General features: G+C 38.8%; 1 long non-coding RNA gene across 15 annotated transcripts in view; it reads right to left on the bottom strand.

Annotated features, from left to right (window-relative positions):
- The window catches only part of LOC147372256 (uncharacterized), a 103307-nt gene that overhangs the window by 5441 nt on the left and 85765 nt on the right, over positions 1-12101 (bottom strand). The gene's annotated exons all lie outside the window — the stretch shown is intronic.

Raw genomic sequence — 12101 nt, 5'->3', positions numbered from 1 at the left:
ATATTTCTGACTATAATATTACAGTAGGCCATGGTGGTTATGCTCTATGTCTATATGGATATATTGCCTCGCCAAGGAAAGGAAATCCCACAGGGCATCAGTGGGGTTCCAATTAAGTAATAATAAGGATTGCTGAATCTCAACAATAAGGGGAGATTGCCTCTGTATCACAGAAGGACAGATAGGGGCCCGCCATTCAGTTTACAGATTTAAAGCCGATGCTGCCTTTTCCCTCCCTTCAGCAGTGATGGAAGGATGAACTGCGTGCAGCGGATCATTTCAGAACAATCTATTCTTGTTTGTTTATATTATTTTGAGTTTGTTTGCAATAAAGGTGATAGTGGGACTCGGAGGGTCCTTGTGCAAAACAGAAAGGGTTTCATGAAAGAACTCTGAACTGGGATCACATGCATATTCCAGAGACCTCAGAGGGAGAAAGGGATCTTGAAATTATATTTCTGTCTAAGGCTTTACTGCCTTTCCTGTGTAGTTCTGTTTGAAATTTTTTCAAGAGGGTTATTTATCTCAAGTGAGATGCAGATCAAAATTTCAGAACACCCACTCTAGGAAGAAATAGATTTGCTGTGAATAGTAGTGACAGAGCTTTGAGATTCCACCACTGGGCTTAGATTTGAATTAGTTTTCTGTCTGATATGTCGAGGACACAGGCGGCCCCGTCAGGTTGCTGGCCTTGGCATCAGAGAGCAGACAGAGCTGAGGCAACATAAACCCAGTTTGCCCAGAATAAACAGCCAAGCCCCTTCACCAGGAGACAAAAGGAAGTATATCAGGCATCCCTTAAGAGTGAAATCTAATCCTTATGCATCAATATCTTCATTGAGCTAAGACCACAATAACAAGCCTGTTTGGTAATCAAGAATGCATATTTTTATAATATGGAAATGGGAAGCAGACAGAAGAATAAAAAGGATCCTAGTTGTATATGTGAAGGAATTTAGTTTTCTAGATATCCTGGTTTAGAAACATTGTATTTGCGGAAGTGGTTTTTACCAGGTTACTCACAAAAATACTTTTCAACTTCTGTGTTCTGCATCCATTCTTTCATCCTGGTTAATCATTAATCAGATGAAAGACAGATTAGACAGGGCTGAATGTGAGCTTTTGAAGACAGCATAGAATCATCATATTCTGTAGTATTATTTAAGGTGATAAACATTACTTTATGTGGCAATAATATAAGCCACTGGCCAGAATGCTCGGTCTTTATTAAACTTCCAAAATAATGCTATATGTAGCTCTACTGAAAACAATTCTATGAGGATGCAAGGAAGAATGGTGTCTTGCTGAAGACACAGTGGGAGAGAGTGCTTTACTATTTTGGCCTCATTTCATTCTTTCTTTGAGAAAAGAATAGGAGAAGGAAAAGCAAAGAAGAAGCAAGGAGGTAGTGGAGGAGAAGAAAAAAGAGAGAAAATGTCAAAAACTCGCTGAGTTCAGTAAATGAATTACTGCTTTACATTCCATATAAAAATAATTCTCTTCATACATTACCCCTGCCACTTATAAGCAAACTCAGTTTTCAGTGTTTTAAATTTTACTTTCAGCCCCTGTAAATTGAAGATGGTTATACCTGTCTTATGGGGCTCCTTATGAAGATTGCGGGAGGCTACATGAGTTACTTATGGTAACTGGTAACTGATGGTAACATCTACCTGGTAGATGGCAGTCAATAAGGAGCAATTATTACTATTCATGGCACTGTTAACTAGACTACTCATTCCTCTTGTGCCTCATCACCTGGAGGCTCCTGACAAGTTCCCATACCATTCCCCAATCTCTAAGAACCCCACCAAAGCAAAATAACTCATTACAAATGAAACCCGGCACCACCTCACTCCTTTCTTCCGGCAGATTTAGATCAGTTTACACTTTCAGTGGAAGTGCTGAACACTGGTTTTGGAGTTTTTGCCTTCTGACCCCAAATTCAAATTATTGTGCATTCCACACACATAACTGCACACACTGAATTTCAAATGACAAAATAGCAACTTCAAGAAAACACCATATCCTTAAACATACTTTGTAAATTACCTTTTAACTTTCATCAACATCATTATTTCCATTTTCTAAAATGGTAAAGTTAAGCTATATATGAAGATGAACTTTTTCTTTCAAGAAAAATACATGCATCACTATGAATTTAAAAAAAATGTCTACTCTTTATCCTCTTCCCTCTAAATCTATTTTCTGAATAGGATTATTTGAAATTATCTCATTTTTACAAAGCCAAATATCTTGTGATGATCAAACTTGACAATTACTGTACAAATACACACTCTTGGAACAACAACTTCAAAAAGGTGTCCTCCTCCTGGTGGCTGTTTGCCCGTGACAAGAGAGGCAGCAGAAAGAGAGTTCAAGCTCCACTGACCACAGAAGCTTTCAGCCAAGATTCTAATCACTGCTGAAGAAGGCAGTACAAAGGCGATGGATGGGAGCAACAAAATGTGTCGAATTTGGTGTTTCCTACAAATGAGAAAACATTGACATCTCCCCCACATCACATTCAGCACAGAGATGCTCTAAATATGAAAAGTAAGACAAGCTTCTTAACTCCCTGTCAAGGCTTCCTGACATCCAACACTTTGGTGAGGTCATGAAACGTGTCCCCAGCTTCTGTTTTCTGTTCTCCTTCAGGGAACACAGTGAAAAATGGGACTGCCCAGCTGCCTTTTAGCAAGTCACACTTGGATGACTCCCATCCTTACTCAGGGAGTGTGTTCATAGCATTTGGACTCACAGAAGAAAAACCAAAGTCAAGTCAACACAAAAGAAATTCACGTATTTTTGCTTCTTTAATATTCTATAGAGTGCCTGTGGTATAGTTAAGTTGGAAAGTTTTATATAATGAAGATTACTGAGGTAAAAACTGAGATGTAAGACGGAGATGAAATCTACAAGCTAATTAAATTCAATAAGGGTTACTGAAGAGACATTATGCCCACTAAGCTCCCCCATGCTCATACTTTGTTTTTGAAAGGAAAATAAATGGAGAGTTGGCATGGTTGTAGATTCCACACGGTGATCTTTTTGCAAAACCTGAGGAGGGGAAAAAAAGATGAAATGCATGGATTTCTATGCTGAATGGAAGCCAGAGCCGAGATGCAAAGAATAGATAAGTTAGAGATTCGGGGGAACTAAATTTGAAGTCAGCCAGTAAAACGGATTGAACCTTATTACCTCTAGTCACTGAGAAATTCCCGAGACAGTTGGATGCAATTTGAAAAGGTCAGAAAAATATTTCCTGCACAGCATTACTGCTTCATGGTTTAAGGGTGTACATTTGTGAGATGTCAGCTCTAATCATTTTTATTGACTTTGCTTTCCAGAGACAGACAGACAGTCTGGGAGGCAAGACTAGTAGATAAGAGAAAGGCAATCTTATAAATGAAAATCTCTCTTACTTTGTTCTCTTACTTGTGACTGTGAACAATCCGAAATCTTGCCCGTTCAAGGGGAAATTACACCAACTACACTGAAGAATGACGAATGGAAAGGAAATCGAGGACAGTATAGCTCTAGAAATGCTGTATTATTAGTAATTGCTATTTATTTAGCCTCTATTACATGCTAAGCATTGTGAAAGGTAGATGATACTGCGCTTTAATCCAAGTGTGAATATTTAAAATGAAACATCTTAAAATACACCAGAGTTAATTAACTGTAAGCATTTACTTTGAGGGCTGGCTTCATGAAACAGAGAAAGCACAGGATGAAAATTAAATAAAAAATTAAATCCCAAGGATGACAATTAAAACATATACTCAAGATATTATTTTAATAAAGTCTCTATTGTGACTAAAGTTGTTCTACAGACAATGAAAAAATATTTTTCTTTTTACTTTAAATGTGACTTGCATTTGATAAAAACTTTGTAAGCAAATGCATTTGTGGATTTTGGGGTTTTTTTTGTGGGGGCGGGCACTGCAATTAGAAGTCACTGCTGACTTTTCAAACCAGAATGGCATGATCTATTCTAACCTTATTTTGGAGAAGGAAATGGCAACCCACTCCAGTATTCTTGCCTGGAGAATCCCATGGACGGAGGAGCCTGGTGGGCTACAGTCCATGGGGTCGCAAAGAGTCAGACACAACCGAGCGACTTCACTCACTCATTCTAACCCTGCAACGGTTTAATTAACATCTGACTTCTCTGTATGGGAACAGAGGCAAGCACAAACCTATTTCCTCTTCTCCCATTTTGCGAGCAAGTGAGATGTCCAATGACCTTGAGACCTGACTGCATGCTTTCATAAGATGATCTGGCTCCATGAATATGACCTGGCAGCTCACTACTGAGGGAGCTTTTCGAGCAGCAAGATGACTTTTCCTCTAGAAGACTTTTATTCTAAGCAATCCCACACCTCATGAAATTCAGGAATTTCAAGCTGTACCCTGTAATCAACAAGACCACTCATACTAGCAACACTAGAAGTTTTCATAATCTCAGGTACGGAAAAGATAAGTGAAAAAGACAGCTCATCAGCTGGATAGCTGAATTCTTGGCAGTGAGTGTAAAAATATTGAGCAAGTGACTTTTTTTCTATATTACTGAATATTTGGCATTGGTTAATACAAGCAATAACATTTAATAGGCTTAAAACAATTTTTCAACTTGTCCAAAATCTTAGATTTGACCGTGAAAAAAGTTTTGCCAAAAGCTTTCGATGGTATAAAGACTTCCAGTGAATCACTGGCATTCCAGAGGATTCCAGTGAATCATTTAAAGCTTAAGCCTGTCCACATCTTCATTTCACAAGAAATGTATTATTAGTGACAAAAGTACCCAGTGTGTGCATCTTTGAATTTCAGCTATCTAAGTTCTCCATAAGGAAAAAATAAATGAATCTTTCACATTGCTATTAATACCAATAATGATTATAATGATCATAAAAATCCTAAAAGTATCATTTACAAGTAAGAATAGTGATAAAAATAGAAGTAACAATCACTGAGGATGTCTGATCTGCGGGCACCATGAAAATATGTCATCTCATTTAATCCTCACATTCCACTTAAAACAATAAGTGTGGTTTTTTTTCCTCCCATATTATCCATGTGGGTTTCCCAGGTGGAACAGTGGTGAAGTATTCATCTGTCAATGCAGGAGACACAAGAGATGTGGGTTCAGTCCCTGGGTCAGGAGGTTCCCTGGAGAAGGGAATGGCTATGTACCCCAGTATTCTTGCCTAGAAAATTTCATGGACAGAGGAGCCTGGGGAGCTCTAGTCTATGGGGTGGCAAAGAGTTGGACATGACTGAATGACTAACACACACACAAACACACACGCACGCACTGTGCCAGAATGTATCTTACTTTTATATTATCCATGGGGAAAATGAGGCCAAGAAACTCATCCAGGTCAGATGACTCTAAGGTATTGATATGGGATACAAATCCAGTTTCTCTGATTCCAGTCCCTATCATTTCAAAATCATGTTAACCCAGTTGTGCTACTCTTCTCAGATCATACAGCACTTCTGGAGCATGTGGAGCTGATCTCACTGCTCAGATAGACGGAGTCAAGCCCACCAAATATTTGCTTCAAGTCCACCAACCACAGCCACCTTCTAGAGCTATGTGCATGCATGCTCAGTCACTTCAGTCACGTCTGACTCTGTGCGACCCTATGGACTGTAGCCCACCAGGCTTCTCTGTCCATGGAATTCTCCAGGCAAGAATACTGGAGTGGGTCGCCAGGCCCTCTTCCAGGGGATCTTCCCAACCCAGCATCTCTTATGCTCCTTCATTGGCAGGCTGATTCTTTACCACTAGTGACACCTGAGAAGCCCCTCTAGAGCTGCTACAGGCTAACAGTTGTTGATAGATCTCCTTTCTGTCCTCATGGAATTTAGTTCTCATAGGGAATAATACACTCATAGCAGCCTCCTTAATCAAATTGCATGGTTCACCTATACCTCATAAATTTGGAGCCTAATTGTACACAAAGTGCTTTTCTATTTGAACTACCTTGAATTATGTTCAGAGAAGAGCAAGAAGAGAAAGTTTTTTTCTCAGCTGGGGCTGCATTAAGATCGAATACGTTAGCTCAAGGGATCCTTCTCTAAACACAACTTTAAAAGGGAAAATGTGTAGCTATTTTGTTATTGTCACTGACAGATAAATGGAATGAAAGGAAAATAATGATAGGTCACCAGGGTTTAGCACATAAACTACTGCGGGTCTTTTATTTCAACTGAATGTACCAAACACAGCCAGGTTTCAACAAAATGTTATTTTACCTTTAACTGACAATCATTTATTCTAACCAATTTACCAAACATATCCCTAGCAATGATTCTTCCTGTTTGGAAAGAGGTGATGACAGTTATGTGTTGAAATGCTGGTTGGCAGTTCCAGAACCGATCGTCCAAGTATCTGTCTTCATCTGCCTTTTGGAGGCTACCTCTGAGTCCTTCCTCTCTGGGGGAGAGTCTAGCTTACTTGTCAGGCCCCCTTCCAGAGGGAGACCTTTCTTCTAAGCCCGAAAGTGAACTTTCCTACTGACAAAGCTGTCTTAGAGTTCAAGAGGTATTAGAATGAATCAAGAGGAGAAAGAGCAGCAGCTGGGCTGTACTTCTTGCAGGATGAAGACACTATTGAGGTCTAAAAGTGAAAGCATTTAAAAAAGAGAAATGAAATGGGGTGCAGCTATCAAAGGTGGAGAGAGGAATAGGTGCAAAAGAGACAGCCCACAAAATGAGCTGGAATCTGGACTGTGACTCCCCCAGCGCTTCTGAATCCTTTCTTTACTTATACACAGAGCAAGGCGGAGAACAATGCAGAGGAGTGGGAAATGGGGACCTTTTCTTTGCATCCCTGAAGTGCTTGGGAACAAAACAAGTCCATTTCCTAAACAAAGAAAAAATGTAAAGTTGTAATATAAAAAACTTTAAAAATAAAGTTTTAGTATCTCATATTGAGGAATCAGTTTTTAAGACTTGGCTATCTTCAAAAGAAGATGCCTGCAAAAAGGTTTTTAAAGACAGGTTAATTGACTGACTTCCAGGGGTTTTTTTTCCTCCAAAATTGTAACCTACTTTCTAAATTGAAACTTCATTAAAAAAAATCTCTGCAACAACAACAACAAAAAAAACCTGGAAGAAAACATCAAGCTAGCTCATTATATGAAATCCTTTCTCACCTTATCCTCCCTGTAAGCACAAACTCAGTTTCAGGCATTAATATCATTACAATTAAATTTCTAGAAATGACACTAAGGAATGCTGACATACAATTAAAATATGATACTCATAGTAATGGAAGCAGTTAGCACACCTCAGCCGTGGTGGAGAATGAAAACAGCCTTTCCTTTCTCCTCTCTGGATCAAATGGTACTTTAGTGATTTCTGAAAGCCTGTTACTAGATGTTTATTTTAATTATTCTTCCCACATTTCAGTGTCACAGTGTTAAATGTTTTGTGTACCTGGCTGTTCTCAAGAGGATTTTGTCAGCCTGATAACTTAAATGTTATCCCAGTCCATTGCCTTTGAATTATAGGAGTCTCTAGAGCATATTCTTTCCTACCCTGGGAGATAGTATGGCTTAAATTTTTCTGAATAATTTTCAAAATCAAATTTGAAAGTTTTCATGAGAGATGATCCTCCCTGGTGGGTGATATGAAGCACAACCTAAGGGGAAAACATGAAAATAATTAGCATAAAACATATTAGCATATAGATGCCTTTGAAATAATAAACAGCACAAAACCAAAACGCTTATCCCCAAAAGAAAGTTACAAAAAAGGATGAAATTATTGTACACTTCTCGCATGACAACCCCAGCCTGAAAGCTGAACAGGATATTCCCATTCTGTGAAGGATGAAATGACCAGGGCAATAGAGAAATAAGCCCCAAACCAACGCTCCTTGGCTCATTATCACAGCCTCAATATTCTCTATTTGCTCTTCACCCAGGCCCCTCATTCTCTTTTAAACAGAAAAAATTAACAGGAAAACATATATCTTTCATTTACTTCCTCTAAAAGCCATCACCAAGTAGACAGAGCTAATACTCTCTTTTTCCTATTTTTTCCCTCCTTTAGCTAATGTTATCTCTTCCCCAAGATGGCATAAGAAATGCCAGGCCTGTTCGTTTCAATTACCAGGAGGACTCAGGGGCCAGCAGGACAGGGCTTTGTATTTGTTAACAGTGGACCATGAACACCACTGATTCTTTTTATACTTTGAATTGGTACAGCCTCTCAAGGTAGTAAGAAAGCATGCTGTGTTGTGAGAGAAAGAATATGGTCTTTAGAGTCAATCCTCATTTAAAAATCTGATCTGGGTAACCTTGGAAAAGCACATTAAACACATTTTTTCAGTTTTCTCATTATAAAACAGTGATAGTGTGGTCTACTTTTCTGGATTGTTGTGTGTCAATCAGAGGTTATACAGGTGTCCTCTGATTTTTGAAAGTTTAGGCCAATTCACTTTTATGAAAGACCTATATTAGTATCTGTTTTAGAAATCCTAAGGGGATTTTTACTCTTATGGAGAAGAGAGAAAAGCAAAAAGAGTATTCGCTGTTTGTTTGAGGCAGTGTATTCCTGCTCTGAGATCAGTCCTGCCCAGTTCCTTCCCTTCGCTCTGTGTCTCTGCGTCCAGGCTCCGTACCTCTGAACCTTGTCTGTGAGCATCTGTGTTTTATCTCGATTTATTCTGTGCATCAGTTACCAAGATGTGTCCCAGGTAACTGCTTCTTTGTTTATGCCATAAGATGCTCCACTTTTTGGATAGCAGTGGTTGGTTTTTCCACTGGTTACCTATTGATGTGAGAGTTGAACTATAAAGAAAGCTGAGCACTGAAGAATTGATGCTTTTGAATGTGGTGTTGGAGAAGACTCTTGAGAATCCATTGGACTGCAAGGAGATCCAACCAGTCCATCCTAAAGGAGATCAGTCTTGAATATTCATTGGAGGGACTCATGTTGAAGCTGAAACTCCAATACTTTGGCCACCTGATGCAAAGAACTGACTCATTTGAAAAGTCCCTGATGCTGGGAAGGATTGAAGGCAGGAGGAGAAGGGGACAACAGAGGATGAGATGGTTAGACGGCATCACTGACTCCATGGACATGAGTTTGAGTAAGTTCTGGGAGCTGGTGCCAGGGAAGCCTGGCATGCTGCAGTCCATGGGGTCGCAAAGAGTCAGTCGGGCACAACTGAGTGACTGAACAGAACTGTATATATAAGCTGGAATATAGTAGGTGCTCAATAAAGGTAGTTCAACTTACTTTCCTCAGCAACTTAGGTGACAACTCAATAATTTAGGGTTTCTGGGATTTGCTAAGCCTACTTTTCAACCACACTTCCCCAATCCTACTTGGCTGATATGTGGGTGAACATATGGTCGAAAGACATTGATTAAGGTGAGATACTACAGAAGTATGTTTTGTCTTGGATCCCTGGTGGCAGGGGATTATGAAGGTGACAGTATAAATTGCACTGGAAATAATAAAGGCAAGAAAATAAAGATCGTACAGATAAATTTCATCTCACAAAGCCAAGTGTGTGTGTTTAAATTTAACTTTGCAGCAACTGACAAATATTTTCTATAATTCAAAGGAAGTCAAGATTTGTCAACTACATCTTAAATTATCTGACACAGGTGAATTCCCTGAACAAGTTCCATGCTGGGGTGTCAAAACATAGCCAATGTCCCCATATTTGGACACTATCTACATAATTTCAATTCTTATAATATTTTGCTACTTTTAATGACTCTCAATTAAGCATTTAGAACTTTAGGCAAGGTTCTTTTGCCCATACTACCATTTGATTTTCTCAATTTGTTTTCAACTTTGAACTTTTAATGGATGCTAATTACTTAACCTGGTCTCTCGGAATATAAAACAGCAAAGGAAGCATTCATTACAAAATACTGAATTCTGCAGAGATTTGAAATTCCAACTTGGCTTATGTCATTTTCATTATCTTTTTGCAGAGCGCTAGTCTTGAAACTATCCTTTGTTATCAAAGCCTGCTTCTAAGTCAACAGTTACACTTTCAGTTAAAAAAAAAAATTACCCATCGATTTCTTCAACGTTTATATTGCTTTATTAAGACACAGCACACTGCTGACCATAGTAATGAGATGGAGAGGGAGGGAACTAGAAAGAAAACCCTTCATATGCATGTTTTGTTAATAAATATGCTACCTACTTGAGTCTGTAATAAACATGTTGCTGAGTAAGTTTTGGTTGATTGGTATGAACACAGAGCAATGGTCCTGTTTAAACTTACCTTATGTGCCATCAGTCTTGAGACAGACCTCATCTGCATGACATTCTTGCATGACATTCCACTTAATCCTCATCTTTTCTATTTGCTCAGGCTTAGTGGAGGCCTAGTTTATTGCCCTTTAGGGTCAGTTTAAAAAAGAAAATGTTTAGAAAGCCACAGCCCAGTGAATAAACCGAAAGCTAGTGTTTCTGTGGCTCTCGGGATTTGAAAATATTTTGATTGCCTGTGTGCATTCTGAGAATGGCTCCTGTGGCTATAAAGGGAAAGGGCCTGTTTCACAAATCAAATAAAAACACATGTATACAACAGGTATTCTAAACACTCTACCAGTCATACGATAAGGTAAAACATGTTCTCTTCTGAAATCCAAAAAGGATTTGAGAGTCTACCGATTTCTGCCGATAAGGATATTTTGACTTGTTACAGGGCCTGGTTTTAAAGCTAATGACATGCATATGTGTTTGTTCTAGCATCATTTTCAGAGGTGAGTAGTAGGGAATGAGCAGCCCTCTATTTCTGCAGATTGCAATATCTTTTTCCCCTTCAGTCGACATTCCCAAATCATTCTATCACTATTCCTCCAAGGTTTCTGCTTTCAGAACTTAGAGTCAGTTAGAGTTTGATCAAATAAATGTAAACCTTCCGAGTCAACCTCCACTGGTTATTTTTAATATTCAGTTAGTAGAATTTTCTTCATTTGCTCTTTTTAGGATCAAAATATTTTTTCTTCACTCTCACAACAACAAAATAGTCAAAGTTACAAAAATTTACTCTGGCATTAACATTTCCTTGATTAAAACCATAGGTGTGAAAAGACTAAATCTTTATCATCAAATATATATATCAGTTCAGTTCAGTCACTCAGTTGTGTCCAACTCTTTGCGACCCCATGAATCGCACCACGCCAGGCCTCCCTGTCCATCACCAACTCCTGGAATCTACCCAAACCCACATCCATCGAGTCGGTGATGACATCCAGCCATCTCATCCTCTGTCATCCTCTTCTCCTCCTGCCCCCAATCCTTCCCAGCATCAGGGTCTTTTTCAATGAGTCAACTCTTCACATGAGGTGGCCAAAGTATTGGAGTTTCAGCTTCAACATCAGTCCTTCCAATGAACACCCAGGACTGATCTCCTTTAGGATGGACTGGTTGGATCTCCTTGCAGTCCAAGGGACTCTCAAGAGTCTTCTCTAACACCACAGTTCAAAAGCATCAATTCTTCAGCGCTCAGCTTTCTTCACCATCCAACTCTCACATCCATACATGACTACTGGAAAAACTATAGCCTTGATTAGACGGACCTTTGTTGGCAAAGTAATGTCTCTGCTTTTAAATATGCTATCCAGATTGGTCATAACTTTCCATATATACACAAATATTCTCAGTGATAAGGAAAAATAAGTTAACAAAAATATTGATGTTCTTCTATGATACAAGCACTTGGAGGATGAAGAAGGCATCCAAATTTGGGATGTATGATAGAAAAAGAACAATAGTTATTTGTTCATAATAATGATTGAAGTGTATCTCCTTCATTTCTCCTAAGCCAACCTCTTCCATTTCCCACTTCCTCTTGTGCCTGCAATGACTAAGCTTTCAACATTACACCCACAGATATGGCCTTGCTGTTATCTTGAATGTTTTGTCACCTGGTACACTGTTGTTTAAATAAGAACTGGGCCATTCTCATTTATCATTCCACCCAACAACACATATAATTTATAAAAACCACACCCCATTCATCTCTTCAATGCTAAAGTTGTTAGACATATTTGTGCGGAGTCATAGTAACATTACTGCAATATTAGAAATATTAATGAATAGACCTTTTA

Source organism: Bos grunniens, chromosome 5, assembly GCF_055505025.1.
Source record: "Bos grunniens cultivar Pamir isolate PY7600 chromosome 5, Bosgru_T2T1.0, whole genome shotgun sequence".
NCBI lineage: Eukaryota > Metazoa > Chordata > Mammalia > Artiodactyla > Bovidae > Bos > Bos grunniens.
This window is presented reverse-complemented; position numbering and strand designations above follow the sequence as displayed.